The sequence below is a fragment of the Piliocolobus tephrosceles genome, chromosome X (assembly GCF_002776525.5).
Source record: "Piliocolobus tephrosceles isolate RC106 chromosome X, ASM277652v3, whole genome shotgun sequence".
Taxonomy (NCBI): Eukaryota; Metazoa; Chordata; class Mammalia; order Primates; family Cercopithecidae; genus Piliocolobus; species Piliocolobus tephrosceles.
The window spans coordinates 5570474-5587304 of record NC_045455.1 but is presented as its reverse complement, the minus strand read 5'-3'; the positions used below and the strand labels follow the sequence as shown (position 1 = coordinate 5587304).

The window sequence follows — 16831 nt, the reverse complement described above, 5'->3', positions numbered from 1 at the left end:
TACAGTATATTTTATGGGATTTTTAGTACAATATTAAGTATATATTTTGGTATAATATTGAGTATTTACATATATACTTATAATATTAAGTAGATGTATAACTGAGAAAAGCTAATACCAGGCCAAGCATTCTTCTCCTGAGGAACTGACTATGAGGTGGTAAGTTTCAACCAGGACAAGCATCTTGTAGGGATCACAAAAGGCATCACTGAGGGCAATCTCGTTGGCAGCAACCTCTTATCACATATTGGGCCCAACCCCTGCTCTGCTGTAATTAGAGGTTGTATTAGTCCGTTTTCACACTGCTGATAAAGACATACTCAAGATTGGGTAATTTATAAAGAAAAATGGTTTAATGGACTCACAGATCCACATAGCTGGGGAGGCCTCACAATCATGGTGGAAGGCAAAAGGCACATCTTATATGGTGGCAGGCAAAGAGTGAATCAGAGCCAAGTGGAGGAGGAAACCCCTTATAAAACCATCAGATCTCATGAGACTTATTCACTACCACAAGGACAATATTGGGGAAACCGCTGCCATGATTCAATTATCTCCCACCAGGTCCCTCCCACAACACATGGGAATCATGGGAGCTACAATTCAAGGTGAGGTTCGGATGGGGACACAGCTAAACCATATCAAAGGTGCAATGTAGAATTTATAATCCTCACCATTTGAGGTTTGATGATGGTGATGAAAGGAAGACAACAGGTGGGATTATAGATACAAGAGAAGGGAGGAAATTCTTTAGCATTGAGCTAATCACTTTGCATGTTTTTAAAACTTTTTGACTTTTCGTTTTGAAATAATTTCAGACTTTTAAAAATATGGGAAAGAAAAGTGCAATGAAGCCCTTATATTCTTCACTTATATTCCCAGTGTTAACATCTTACAGCACAAGGGTAAAAGTCAAGACACTAGCATTAATGCAGCAACTAATGCACAGACCCTGTGAAGACTGACCACATGCTAAGTTATAGAGCAAGATTCAGCACATTTTAAACAGTTGGCTTTATAACAATTACAGTTCCTCTACGGCATCATTAGTAAAAGAAATCAGTGATTAAAAAGTAAGGAAAATATGCACTTGGAAATTAAAGTGGAAAGAAATCACTTCTAAATAATTTATGGCTTAAACAGAAAGCATACGGAAATCAGAAAATGTTTACAACTAGCTGACAAAATACTTCACAAGAAACCCTGGGGTGTAGGAAAATCACTGCATATATAGAGTTTATAAACTTAAATGCTTATATTATATGAGAAAAATGACTGAAAGTTATGAGCTAAGCACCAACAGCAAGAAAAATACAAAAGGCAAAACAAAAGCAAGATAAAAACAAAATAAACAAAAAACCTAAGCCAAAGGAATAGAAGAAAGCAATGAAAGATAAGAGCAGAAATTCAGAAACAGGAAAAGAGAGGTAATTAAAAAGGTCAATAAGACCAAAAAATTTAGAGATAAATAAATATAAATATAGAGATAAATATAATAAGATACGTTTATCATAAAAATAAAGTGTTTTTATTTTATATATAAACCTCAAGGTTTCTTGTGAAATATTTCATTATCAATATTTTCCAACAAAAATACAGCAAGCCAGCCTAAACAATATTAGAACTGAATATGGGGACAAAAGTATAGATGCCAAAGAGAAAAATGAAAAAAAAACAATAAGAATGTTTTGTCAATAAACTTTAACAAGTTAGATTAGAGATAAATTCCTAAATATAAATTGACAAAAACTGATCAGTATAAAAGAGACAAAAATGAATCCATTAGAGATGTTGAAGTAGTTTACAATTTAAACACACAAAAAAATGGTCAGGCCCAGATGGGAAAATTTTCTCAAATATTCAAGGGGCAGACTATTTCTATATTATGTAAATTATTTTAGAGAACAAGAAAGAGAGAATACTCTCAAGTTCAACTTATATTTTCCTCTATAATCTTGATACCAAAACATTCTGAGAGCAGAATTACAAGTAAAAATTACAAGCCAATCTTACTCATGAATGTAGATGCAAACATCGTAAAATACTAGCAAACTGAACTCAGCAGTATATTTACAAAGAGCATGCATAATAACCAAGTTGGATTTGATCCATATTTGCAAATTTGTATCTATATTAATAACAGATGTAAGTGATTATAATAAAATATTAAAGGAGAATATCATATGATCACCTCAGTAAATCCAAGAAAGAAAGTACAATTCAATATTTATCTGTGGTAAACACTTTTAGCAAAGTGAGAATAAAGAAAATTTTAAAAATCTTGTAAACTTGGCAAGAAACCAGAACAAGATAATTATCCCTGGATTATTATTACCACTTCTACATTATACCAAAGGGTCTAGACATTTTAGCATTTTTTCAAATAATATTTATTAAATGTCTAATATTTATAAGGCAATATTCCTGGTAATTATTTAGTGGCAAGGGGGCAAAAAATAAACAAGCCGAACATATGGTTTGCTAGATGAGGACAAATACTATGGAGTCCAATAAAGTAGCAGACATAAGGCATTACTGGAGGAAGATGTGGTGCATACTTTAATAACAATCACAAATATTTATTAAGTATTTATATCGTGTGAGAGACTCTTCCAAGTGTTAATTTATTTCAATTTTCCAGCAACTCCAAAAGATCAAGCCACTATTAATTTCCTTATTTCATAGATAAGAGTTATTTCATAAACTCAGTTTATTTCATAAACTTATTTCATAAACTGAGAGGTTATGTAAATTACCTGACCGTTTGCTGTAAATGGCAAGAACAAGATCTGAACCCAGGTCCTTTAGCTGTAAGTCCGTCAACCTCAGCACTATGCCATACAGCCTGTCAGTCAGGGAAGGCCTCACTGAAGCAGGGCATGGAGAAGGTAATGTAAATGATTTGGTTTGGCTGTGTCCCCACCCAAGTCTCACTCTGAATTCCCATGTGTTGTGGTAGATAATTGAATGAGAGATAATTGAATCAAGGGGGTAGTCTTTCCCATGCTGTTCTTGTGATAGTGAATAAGTCTCATGAGATCTGATTGTTTTAAAAAGAGGAGTTCCTCTGCACAAGCTCTCTCTTTCTTTGCCTGCTGCCATCCATGTAAGACATAACTTGCTCCTCCTTGCCTTCTGCCATGATTGTGAGGCTTCCCCAGCCATGTGGAGCTATAAGTCTAATTAAACCCCTGTCTTTTGTAAATTGCCCGGTCTTGGGTATGTCTTCATCAGCAACGTGAAAACAGATTAATACAGTAAGATTTATGGGGAAGAGTATTTGAGAGAGAGGAAAGAGAGCAAAATCCCTTCAGTGTGTTTGTCGAGGACAGTGGTCCTCAACAGTGGTCCCAGGATGCCTGGACCACAGTGATCCATGGAGAAAGTAGAAGATGAAGCTAGAGAGGTAGGGAGGGGAGGGCACTGAGCCTACAAGACCTTTGCTGAGCATTGGGAGGGAATTGCTTTTAGTCTGAGTGAGAAAAGAAACCCTAGAAAGTTCTGAGCAGAGAAGTGATGTGATCTGACTTACTTGTAAAAGAATCACTGTGAATTCTGTAGTGTTTAGTCTACATAGGAGAACGGGTGAAAGCAGGAGATTAACAGGGGTTTGTAGCCATAATCCAGGCAAGGAATCATGGTAGCTTTGACTAGGGTGGCTGAATTGTGTGTTCTGTGTTGAATAAAATATTCAAGGATAATATCACATGATCATTTCAGTAGATCCAGGAGGGAAAAAGTACAATTCAATATTTACTTATGGTAAACACTTTCAACAAAGCAGGAATAAAGAAAACTATTTAAATCTAATAAACTTTGCAACCAGGAAAAGATAGTTATCACTGGATGATTATTACCACTTCTACATTTCCCCAAAATATTTGCTAAAGTCCCAACTCCCGGTACCTGTAAAGGTGACCTTATTTGGAAATAAGGTGTTTGCAGATGTAGTTAAGATGTAACTTAAGTGAAGTCATACTGGAGTAGGGTAGGCCCCTAAATCTAATGGCTGGTGTCTTTGTAAGAGGAAGAGAAGAAACAGAGACATGCACACAGGGAGAAGGCCACGTGAGTATCAAGGCAGAGATGAAATGGGTGCTTTTACCAGCTAAGAAACACCAAGGATTACCAGCAACCACCAAATGCTAAAAGAGGCAAGGAAAGATTCTCACCTAGATCTTTCCAAGTAAGCAAAGACCTCCCAACACCTTGACCTCAGACTTCTAGCTTCTAGAACAGTGAGAAGTACTTGTTTTCAACCACCCAGTTTGTGACACTTGGTTATGACAGGTCTAATAATCAAACACAGGTGTTGACAATGAGAATATTGAAAATGGTCATATTCTGTATAATATCTTTAAAAGTGTAGCCCACAATATTTGTTTATTCTCTAAACATGGGGGCAGGAAGATAAAAAGAGAGGCATGAAGGATAACTCCCAAGATTTAGCCAGAGTAACATGAATAATAAACATCCTCTAACAGGATGAGGAAGACTAGAAGAAGCAGCTTCAGAGTGGGCAGGAAGGGAGTTCAATTTTGAACATATTAAATTTTCGTTGAAAGGTGAACATCAAAATGGAGACACCATCTACGAAGTTGGGAATAGAAACCCTGTATGAGATTACCAGGGGTAAAGTCCAAAGAGCAGAGAAGACAGTGAAAGAATGGATTCTGAATGTCAACGTTCAGGAGTCCATGAGATGAGGAAGAACAAGCAAGGGACACTAAAAAGAAATTACCATTAAGAAAGAGTAAAAACCAGGAGTCCTGAAGCCAAGTCAAATAACAAAAATCATGAGAGAAGTTGTGCTCAGACTGTTAGTGCTGTTAAATTGCATGAAAGAGGGTGGGGAGGGCATGGTTGGGGAGCAGACATAAATTTGCATGAGGCCAGGAAACACCCAGATGGGAAAGTGGCCTATACACAAATATTTGATTATATAATTTGGCCGTGTCCCCCCCAGATCTCATCCTGAACTGTAGTTCCCACAATCCCCATGTGTTGTGGGAATGACTTGGTGGGAGGTAATTGAATCATGGGGCTGTTTACCCTCGTGCTGTTCTTGTGATAGTGAATGAGTTCTCACAAGATCTGTGGGTTTTTAAAGGGCCTTTCCCCCTTTTGCTTGACACTTCTCCTTGCTGGTGCCAAGTGAAGAAGGATGTATTTGCTTCCCCTTCCACCATGATTATAAGTTTGCTGAGGCCTTCTCAACCATGCAGAACGCTGAATCCATTAAACCTCTTTCCTTTATAAATTACCCAGTCTCAGGTGTGTCTTTATTGGCAGCTTGAGAACAGACTAATATACTTGAGGATGAGGGTGCAACTTCATTAGACACCTCCCTTACCCTAGGGCCACAGAGATAGGTTGTGAGAGATGGTCAGGTTCTGTATGCATTTTGAAGGTAAAACAAGCTATCTTCTAACATGAGGTGTGAGATTCACTTTCAAGTTTTTGGATTCATCAACTGAAAAGGCGTTGTTGACTGAGATGGGGATGGTAAGAATTGGAGAAGAAAAAACATAGATTGTTCTAGTAGGTTTAATTCGAAGATGGCTCTTAGCCATCTGATGGAAACATTGGGCAAACAGATGTTTGGCCATGGATATTGGGATTGTTTCTTTTTCCCTTTACAATAAATACTCCTATACACATTCCTGTACTTGTGTCCCTGTGTGAATATTTAATTCATTCCAGTTCTCATCACTCCGGGGAACATGGTAGAATGACACAGTCTTGGCACTGAATGTGGCCATGTGACTATTTCTGACTAATCCATTGTGAACTGAGCCCTATAGAATACTTTTTTCTCTCTGATCCATGATCAAAAAATTTCAAAACAGGGTATGTTGTTCCATCAGCCTAGATCCCTCAGAAACTATATTGATCAGAGAACTCCCTCATCCGGCCACTTGCTCTGTGAGATTCACGATGGAAAGGCAATGTGAACAACAAATAAATTTCTATTGCCCAAAGTCACTGACATTATAGGCATGTTTGTTTCTGCAGTGTAATTGAGCCCATCTTGACTGATACTTTCCAGAATTAATTTTACTGTGCTGTACTCATTCAACCTCCTATGACTCCCATAAAACAAACACAGCCAGGGCATAGAGCCCATGTATCAATTTCCCCTTAGATAGCCCATTGCCCTGCTCTTCTTTGACAACCTTGACATTATCTTCCATATCAGATACAGCTGATCTGAGCTTTGTTCTCAGATCAAAGCTTGGGCACTGTGTTCTCCTGGCCAGACTATACCCCTCCTCCTCAAGGACAGCTTTATCTGCCCATGCCCTGCTGCCTAAATGAGCCAAATCACAGTAAAACTCATCCTGTCTTAGGTGTAGTAATTCCCTGACTTCCACTGTAGCCACACACATACAAACAAAATGTACAATTAGAAAGGAATGTTTGAAGGCACAGCTGGCTTCTTGGCATGCCCCCTATGTCCAAGGACCCACACTCAGAGAGGCTCTGTGCTTACTTTAATACTCTGCTGTTGCCGTCTTGGAAATCCTAATCATTTTTGAGCAAGGGTGCTGATATGGCTAGGCTGTGTCCCCACTCAAATTTCATCTTGAAATGTAACTTCCAAAGGAACCCAGGGGGAGGTGACTGAATTATGGTGGCAGGTCTCTCCTGGGCTGTTCTCCTGATAGTGAGTGAGTCTCATGAGATCGGATGTTTTTAAAAAGGGGAGTTTCCCCACACAAGCTCTCTTTGCTTGTCTGCCACGTGTGAGACATGCCTTTCACCTTCCGTCATGATTGTGAGGCCTCCCCAGCCACGTGAAACTGTGAGTGTATTAAACTGCTTTCTTTTGTAAATTTCCCGGTCTCGGGTATGTCTTCATCAGAAGTGTGAATACCGACTAATACGGGCACCTACACTTTCATTTAGTGCTGGGCCCTGAAAATTAGGTAGCAGTTCTGTTAGAAGATATTAGAGGGAAGGAGTAGAGGATAAGTTAAGAGCCTCATGTCTTTGGCCAAAGGTCTAGCATTCAAACGTCAATTTGTCTGCTAATTTTATAACATTAGTAACACTGAATTTGTGGAAAAATATGCACACATAAAAACTCTTACAATAGTACCTTGTATATTATACATGCTAAATGCTTTTGCTTAAAAGACACACACGCCTATACCCACATACACAGACATAACAAGAGGAATTTGAATTTGAATTCAAAAGAAGGAAAGAGAAGTGTACCGTCTGGTTTCATTTTAGCAATGAAAAGCAATCTGAAAGCTAAATTGGCCGGAAACTGAGGAATATCTGGTTTTGTTATCTTGTATTGTTGTTTTGTTTTAAGATATCTTGGGTAGACAGGAAAAAAACGAGAGAGAAAGCGAAAGAGAGAGAAAGCAGAGTGGCACCCTGGCCTTTAGAACACCGCTCGAGTCCATCCATCAGGTCCCAGAATGACACCCAGCAGCGCGAATGAGAAACACAACAGCTCTGACTATATCCCACCCCAGAGGCTACCTATTTCCAAGATTTAGACAACTGGGGCAAAGACTTCAGCATGAGAGCAGAAGGCTGCCCTAAATTTAACCTTGCAGGAGTGAAAGGCAGCCAGGATTCAGGAACTGGGTGGCAGCATCAAGAAAACAGAATAAAAGGGAGATGGATGAGGAAGCAAATGTACAGGAGGAAGATCATTTCTGAGGCCTGGCATGTCCATAGGGGACCACCCTGTAGGTGTGAGCTGGGGATGAGTAGGGAAGACAGGGCTGTTTGGTCTTTACCCCTCGGGCTGCTCCCATCACCACCCCACAGCCTCCCTTTACAATGATAAGAAGCTGGTGAACCCTCACAGGGGCTTTTCCGAGGGAGGGAGTATATGGTGGAGGCTCCCGCTTGCCCCGGAACAGGAGACGCTGCATGGGAAGCACCGCATAAGGAAGGATGGTGTAGAGAGTTGGTGAGAATAAAAACACAGCCACGATTGTATTTGCATTTCAGATAAGACTATTGCATAATACATGGCAATCTGACTGTCTTGGAAATTAAGATAAATTGTTTCAATTTTTTCTCAAGCATAAGCCTCAGAATTGACAGGGCTTCTAGATAAGAATCCAAAAATCACAGTGAAAGTGAATAAGGTGTTTCTAAAACAGCAAACTGCCTAATGAGGAATCTCCTCTACCCCTCTGGAATGTCATCACCCAGTTTCAGAGTAGATATCGCCAGAGGTGACAACCTATCTTCGTGTTTAAAATCTTTGTCTCATGAACCAAGATGTGGCTTGTACTCTCAAAGCCCCATCTCACCACGTTGTAAGAAAGGAAATCTAGTTCAAAGTAAGTTTCACTTAACCTGCATTATCTGAGTGGATGCAAGACAGAGAGGTAAGTTTCAACCACACATGAGTTTGAGAGGCTGTAGTCATTTTCATTTATGACACTGACTAACTGGAATTGTAGTGATTGCTTGAGTGATAACTCTAGGGAGGCACTTGATAGCTCATCTCTGCAAAAGTGTGGTGAAAGGGACCCTACGTTTCTCAATATGAATTACACGTGGTTTTACCTGCTCCATTGCCAACACATTCTATTTCAATAACCACAGCTGGTGCAATGGTAAACAAAAGAAGGCTCTTGCTTTCAAAAAGTTGCACCACCCATTTGTTAAGCCATGTTTGTAAGCCATCCTAGAGTCTCATCCTCATTACTCAATGCCTCCGCAAATGCCACCACTTGTGTTTCCAAAGTAGACTGCTCTTGTTATTTTTACAAATTAAAGAATTAGAAAAACAATGCAGGCATAAGGACTTTACATATTGATAGTTTATGCTAATTTTGTCCACATATTATGACTATAAATTAAGGCAATAAGTTGTAAATATTCTTCATAGACAGGCAGTACATTTTAGTTTATAAGAAGACAATGAGCAGAGTGGCTTGTTGATGACATCGATGAAAAACAGGTTGCATGTTTGAGATCAGGGTCCCGGGCTTTCTGTTAAATAGTCTTTTTTTAAAAAGTTTTATAAATTTTCATCAAATCAGTGACAAATTCTGCAATATCTAAGTAATTTAATGAATGATAGAATAGTCTATTTTTCAGAAGTTTTTTTTTTTACATCATTAACTTTTAAAAAATTGATGACGCTTCTGTTGAATATATTGCTTCTGTTGAATATGGTTGTCTGTTTTGTTCTTTCCAACTTTTAGGTTCAGGGGCTACATGTGCAGGTTTATTGCATGGGGAAATTTCATGTCGCATAGGTTTGGAGTATGGATTATTTCATCACCCAGGTAATAAGCATAGTACCCAATCGGTATTTTTTCAATCTTTACCCTCCTCCCTCCACCCATGCTCAAGTAAGCCCTAATATCTATTGTTCCCTTCTTTGTGTGCATGTGTACTCAGTGTTTAGCTCCCACTAATAAGCGGGAACATGTAGTTTATGGTTTATTTGTTCTTGCATTAGTTTGCTTAGGATAATGGCCTCCAGCTTCATCTATGTTGCTACAAAGGACATGATTTCATTTTTTATGGCTGTGCAGTATTCCATGGTGTATATGTACCATATTTCCTTTTTTATTTCTTTTGTTTTGTTTTGTTTTTTTGAGATGGAGTCTCACACCGTTGCCAGGGCTGGAGTATAGTGGCGCGATCTTGGCTCACTACAACCTCTGCCTCCTGGGTTCAAGCAATTCTCCTGCCTTAGCCTACTGAGTAGGTGGGATTACAGGTGCCCGCCACCATGCCCAGCTAATTTTTTGTATTTTTAGTAGAGATGAGGTTTCACCATGTTGGCCAGGCTGGTCTTGAACTCCTGACCTCGTGACCCACCTGTCTCGGCCTCCCAAAGTGCTGAGATTACAGGCATGAGCCACTGTGCCTGGCCACCATATTTTCTTTAATCTACTGTGGATGGTTATCTAGGTTGATTTCATGTCTTTGCTATTGTGAGTAGTGCTGTAATGAACATATGTATGCATGTGTCTTTATGGTAGAATGATTTATATTCCTTTGGGTGTATATCTAGTGATGGAATTGCTGGGTGGAATGGTAGCTCTGTTTCAAGTTCTTTGAGAAATCTCCAAACTGCTTTACACAGTAGCTGAATTAATAGCCATTCTGAGTGGTATGAGATGGTATCTCATTGTATTTTGATTTGCTTTTCTCTAATAATTAGTGATGAAGAACATTTTTTCATTTGCTTGTTGAGTACATGTATGTCTTCTTTTGAGAAGTGTCTGTTTATGTGTTTATGTCTTTGCCCACTTTTAAATGGGGTTGCTTGTTTTCTTGATTGTGGACTTGTTTAAGTTCCTTGTAGATTCTGGATATTAGACCTTTGTCAGATGCATAATTTGCAAATATTTTCTCCCATTCTCTAGGTTGTCTGTTTCCTCTGTTGATGATGTCTTTTGTTGTGCAGATGATCTATGGTTTAACTAGGTCCTACTTGTCAATTTTTGTTTTCATTGCAATTGCTTTTGGAGTATTTGTCAGGAAATCTATGCCAGGGACATGTCCAGAACGATATTTCTTAGTTTTTCTTCTAGGATTTTTATAGTTTTAGACTTTGTATTTAAGTCTTTAATTCATCTTGATTTGCTTTTTGTATATGGTGAAAGAAAGGAGCCCGGTTTTAATCTTCTTCATATTCACAGCACCATTTATTGAATAGGAATTCCTTTTCCCATTGCTTGTTATTGTCAGCTTTGTGGAAGATCAGATGGCTAAAGGTATGTGGCTTTATTTCTGGGTTCTCTTATTTGTTGCTTTGGTCTATGTGTCCGTTTTTGTAACACTATCAGTGTTAATTTTGGTTACTGTAGGCTTGTAGTATATTTTGAAGTCAGATAATGTGATGTCTCCAGAATTGTTCTTTTTGCCTAGGATTTTTTTGGCTATTTGGGCTGTTTTTTTGTTTGTTTGTTTGTTTGTTTTTGTTTTTTGGTTTTTTGTTTTTTTTTTTTTTTTTTGTGGTTCCATATGAATTCTGTAATAATTCCTGTTAATTCTGTGGAAAATGTCATTGTAGTTTGAATCTGTAAATTGCTTTGGCTAGTATGGCCATTTTAACAATATTGATTATTCCTATCCATGAGCATAGTTTTTCAATTCGTTTGTGTAATCTCTGATTTCTTTCAGCAGTGTTTTGTAATTCTCATTATAGAGATCTTTCACCTACCTGGTTAGCTGTATTCTTAGGTGTTTTGTTTCTCTCTGGCTATTGTGAGCGGAATGACTTTCTTGATTTGGCTCTTAGCTCTTTTGGATGTGGGCATTTAGCATTACAAACTTCCCTCTTAACACTGCTTTAGCTGTGTCCCAGAGATTCTGGTGTATTGTATCTTTGATTTGACTAGTTTTGAAGAATTTCTTGATTCCTACCTTAATTTCTTTGTTTTCCCAAAAGTCATTCAGGAGCAGATTGTTTAAATTTCTATGTAGTTTCATGGTTTTGAATTACCTTCTTGGTATTAATTTCTTTTTTTAACTTTTATTTTAAGTTTAGGGGTACATGCGCAGGATGTGCATATTTGTTACATAAATGAACATGTGTTTCGGGGGTTTGTTGTACAGATTATTTCATCATCCAGGTGTTAAGCCTAGAATCCATTTGTTATTTTTCTTGATCATCTCCCTCTGCCCATCCTCTACCCTTCAATAGGTCACAGTATGTCTTGTTCCCCTCTCTGTGTCCATGTGTTCTCATCATTTAACTCCCACTTATACGTGAGAACATGTGGTATTTGGTTTTCTGTTCCTGTGTTAGTTTGCTAAGGATAATGGCCTCTAGCTCCATTCATATCTCTGCAAAGGACATGGTTTCATTCTTTTCTATGGCTGCACAGTATTCCATGGTGTATATGTACCACATTTTTTTTTAATCTAGTCTATCATTGATGGGCATTTAGGTTGATTCCATGTCTTTGCTATTGTGAATAGTGCTGCAAGGAACATATGCATGCATGTGTCTTTTTAATATAATGACTTATATTCCTTTAGTTATACCCCATATCCAGTAATGGGACTGCTGTGTCAAATGGTAATTCAGTCTTTATGCCTTTGAGGAACTGTCACACTGTCTTCCACAGTAGTTGAACTAATTTACACCCCCACCAACAGTGTAGAAGTGTTTCTTTTTTTCTCCACAACTTCACCAGCATCTGTTATTTCTTGACTTTCTAATGTCAGCCATTCTGACTGGTATGAGATGGTATCCCATTGTTGTTTTGATTTGCATTTCTCAATCAGTGATGTTCAGCTTTTTTTCATACGCCTTTGGGGCATGTATGTTTTCTTTTGAGAAGTATCTATTTATGTTGCACTGTGGTTTGAAAGTGTGGCCAGTATGATTTCAGTTTTTTTTTTTTAATTTGTTGATAATTGCTTTATGGTAGAGCATGACATCAATTTTAGAGTATGTGCCATGTGCAGATAAGAAGAATTCTTATATTCTCATATTCTGTTTTGTTGGGTGTAGTGTTCTGTAGATGTCTACTAGGTCAATTTGCTCAAATGTTTAGATCCTGAATATTTTTGTTACTTTTCTGTCTCGAACATCCACCTAATACTCTCAGTGGGGTATTGAAGTTTCCCACTATTATTGTGTGGTTATCTAAGTTTCTTCATCGGGCTCTATGAATTGTTTTGTGAATCTCGGTGCTCCAGTGTTGGATGCAAATATGTTTAGGATAGTTAAGTCTTCTTCTTGAATTGAACTCTTTATCATTATGTAATGCCCCTCTTTGTCTTTTTGGATAATAGTTGTTGGTTTGAAGTCTTTTTGGCCTGAAATAAGAATAGCAACCCCTGCTCTTTTTTTTTTTTTTTTTCCATTTGCTTGATAGCTCTTTCTCCATCCCATACTTTGAGCCTCTGGGTGTCACTGCATGTGGAATGGGCATCTTGAAGACAGCATACAGTTAGGTCTTGCTTCTTTATCCAATGGCCACTCTGCCTTTTAAGGGAGGTGTTCAGCCTGTTTACATTCACAGTTAATATTGGTATGTGTGCATTTGATCCTGTCATCGTGTTGTCAGCTGGTTGGTATATAGACTTGATTGTGTAGTTGCTTTATAGTGTCGAGGTGTTTAAGTGTGTTTTTTTGATGGCTCCTAATGGTCTTTATTTCCATGGTTAGCACTCCTGCAAGGGTCACTTGTAAGGCAGGTCTGGTGGTAATGAATTCCCTTAGCATTTATTTGTCTGTAAAGGTAAATAATCATTTAAGCTAGATGAATAGAAGACATCATCAATAGTAGATAGTAGTATATAAAACCCTGGTTAAAAAAAAACACATGGTTTCGAAACCTAGAACCCAAATTTTGTTTTTCTAAGTTATTTTTAAAGGTAAATTTGATCTAAATTTGTATTAGTTCATTCTTGCATTGCTATGGAGAAATACATGAGGCCAGACGCGGTGGCTCACGCCAGTAATCCCAGCACTTTGGTAGGCCAAGGCGGGTGGATCACAAGGTCAGGAGATCAAGACCATCCTGGCTAACATGGTGAAACCCTGTCTCTATTAAAATACAAAAAAAGAGCCGGGAGTGGTGGCAGGCGCCTGTAGTCCCAGCTACTCAGCTATTTGGGAGGCTGAGGCAGGAGAATGGTATGAACCCAGGAGGCAGGGCTTGCAATGAGGTGAGATTGCACCACTGCACTCCAGCCTGCGTGAGAGAGCGAGACTCCATCTTAAAAAAGAAAAAAAAAAAAAAGAAAAAACAAAAAAGAAATATGTGATACTGGGTAATTTGTAAAGAAAAGAGGTTTAATCGGCTCATGGTTCTGCAGGCTGTACAGGAAGCATGGTGGCATCTGCTTCTGGGGGCCCCTGGACACTTTTATTCATAGCAGAAGGTAAACCAGGAGCAGGCATCTTCCATGGCAGAAGCAGGTGGTGAGAAGGGGCAGTGGTGCTACACACTTTTAAACAATCAGATCTCTTCTGAAAACTCACTTACTATCGTGAGCACAGCATCAGGGGACAGTGCTGAAACATTTATGAAAAACATGTCCTGATCCAGTCACCTCCTACCATGCCCCACTTCCAATATTACAGGTCCAAACTTGACATAAGATTTGGTGAGGACACAGGTCCAAACCATATCAAGACTCTTACTGTTGCTGAAAGAATATAGCAAGTAAATGTTTTGACTTTGAGCCTAAAGGTTAGGCTCAACCTCCTGTATCATGTTTCTTCTCCGATTTCTAGCACTGTATCATCAAGAAGGGACAATGTTTTTCTCTTAGGTTAGAAATCACATTTGAAACTGAAAATAAGACTTTCACTTTAGAACCAATTGATGTATTGCATTCAGAATGGGTCACAAATGTTGACGTTTTTTCAGACTCTGGGACATGTCTAAGAGATAATGACCTGACTGAAAAACATAGAAAATGTCAAATAATGAAATGTAAAGACTTAAAAACTTCTCTACAGAAGGAAGGACATCCTCCTCTCAAATAAAGAAGGCAAAAAAGAGAAAAAAGAAGGAAGGGGATATTTTTGATATTTAAAGAGCAGTAACATGACAGGATAAAATTAGAATCAATTGATCGAACTTACAGAGTTTAAGACTTTCTTGAGATATAATATACATACTATAAAATTTACCTATTTTAAATGTAAAATTCAATGATTTTAATATGTTTACAAAGCTGTGCAAGAAGTTACAGAATTTACTTAAGAATATTAGGAACTTGAAATTAGAATCACAGGAAGAGAGAACTTAAAGGAATATGCAAAAGAAAGAAAAGAAGAAAGGAAAGAAAGAAAGAGAAAGAAAGAGGGAGAGAGAGAGAACGAAAGAAAAGAAAGAAAGAAGAAAGAAAGAAAGAAGAAAGAAAAAAGAAAGAAAGGAAGGAAGAAGAAAAAGAAAGAGAGGAAGGTGAACGAGAAAAAGAAGAAAGAAAAGAAAGAAAGAAATAGAAACAAAGAAAGAGAAAGAAAGGTAGGCTGAGAAAAGTCTTGATGCACCCTTTCAGAGAACATGTCAATTTTAATATCTTTTCAATTTTAGAATATATTTAGATTTACAAAAGTTGCAAAATTTTACAGATAATCCCTATAATTCCTCACCCAGTTTCTCCTATTTTTAATACATTACTCACAAAATATTTGTCACAGCTAAGAAACCAGCAATGATACATTGTTATTAACTAAACTCCATACTCTAGTGGGATTTTAATAGTCTTTCTACTTATGTTCTTTTTCTGGTCCTGAGTCTAGTCACCTGTACCTCATTGCATTAGTTGACATGTCTCCTTAACATCCCCTGGTCTCTGACAGTTTCTAGTCTTTCCTTGTTTTTCATGACCTTGATAGTCTTAAGGAGTATTGGGTGTTTTATAGAGTGACTCTCAGTTTGGGTTTATCTGATATTTTTCTATGGTTAGGAAGGGGTTATATGTCTTTTGGAAAATAATATCTTACATATCTCATCAAATCAGGGTACATGATAACCTGGCCACATAGTGTTTGCCAAATTCCCAAGAGATCACTTTGAAATTCAGATTTTTTTCTTTACTCACGAAACTAACTGTACATGCTACGTTAATTTGGAAACAAATCCACAAAATATTCAGGTTAGACAATGTAGCCTATTCCTTCCTTTACATTGATGTACATGTGTTTCACCACTAGAGGGAAGCACCTGAACAACTAAAGCGAACCGTTGGGTTATTCTTAAATGCAATTAAATTGATGATAGACAAACACCAAAATTTATAAAAGCATGAACAGAAAGAATATTAAGAGACCAAACAGATGGTTTCAGTGTTTCCTCAAACCATATTCCATGCCTAATGAAAGTTTACGACATGGCAGCTTCTACTTTTTTCCTAGTTGTTGGAACCCATGGTTCCAGGTCAGTTCCAAATCAGTTGTGTACCTGAGGACTTTGACACATTTACAATCTCCACACCTTGGGAACAAAGAGGAGGAATGATGGCAGATAGAGGCTGTAGAGAGGGAGGTTAGAGGACAAGGTCTACCCTAAATTGGTTCAGGCTTCGTAGGAATCTCTTTCTATTTTTGACTTTAAACAGCTCCTCCTCAAATTAGCCTGTATTTCCCAGGAAACGGTGACTGGGACTTTTCCTCGGTCTGACATATTTTTTTCTGGTTCTTCAATGTCTTGACTTCCTAATCCCTTTCTAGATTATGAACACTTTTTTATCTTCAGCCCAAAATATGCGCATCCTTCATTGATGTACAATGAGATATATACCTGCCCTTTATTGTTTTTTGATATGTCCTGACACCTACACATAGCACATGTTTGTCTCCTTCTGTTTATATTTTTAGGCTATTTATGTATCAGTCACTGCTCTAATACAATTTCATCTATTATCTAATTTAATTTTTAAAAATTAATTTCTTAAAATTAGTAAACTTTAGTTTTCTAGAGAAGTTTGGGGTTTATAGAAAAATTGAGCAGAAAGCGCAGGGTTCCCACATACTCCCTGTTTCCTAACCCCACAGTTTCCCCTATTGATGAAATCTTGCATTAGTTTGGGACATTTGCTATAATTAATGAACATTTTTGCGTTTCTTGAAAAACGTTGATGTGTTAACTCAAGTCCATAGTTTGCATTAAGAATCACTTTGTGTCATAAAGTTCTGTGAGATTTGACGAGTGCATAAAGTCCTGCATCCACCATTACAGTAATGCGGAATATTATTGCTGCCCTGTACAGCCCCTGAGCTCCACCTCATCATCCTCTCTCCTCGCATGCAAACCCATGGCAATCACTAATACGTTATCGCCTCCATCATTTTGCTTTCTTCAGGATGTCATACAGTTGCAACAATCGTATGTAGCCTTTTCAGATTGTCTTCTTTCAC

General features: G+C 37.9%; 1 long non-coding RNA gene across 2 annotated transcripts in view; it reads left to right on the top strand.

Moving 5' to 3' along the window:
• The first annotated feature begins 6758 nt into the window (after window positions 1-6758).
• The window catches only part of LOC111546380, a 121634-nt gene continuing 111561 nt past the window's right edge, over window positions 6759-16831 (top strand). For both annotated transcript variants that reach the window (XR_002732765.1, XR_002732764.1), the window contains exons 1-2: window positions 6759-6805; window positions 9189-9272. This is a non-coding gene — a long non-coding RNA (uncharacterized LOC111546380). The remainder of the gene's footprint in view (window positions 6806-9188; window positions 9273-16831) is intronic.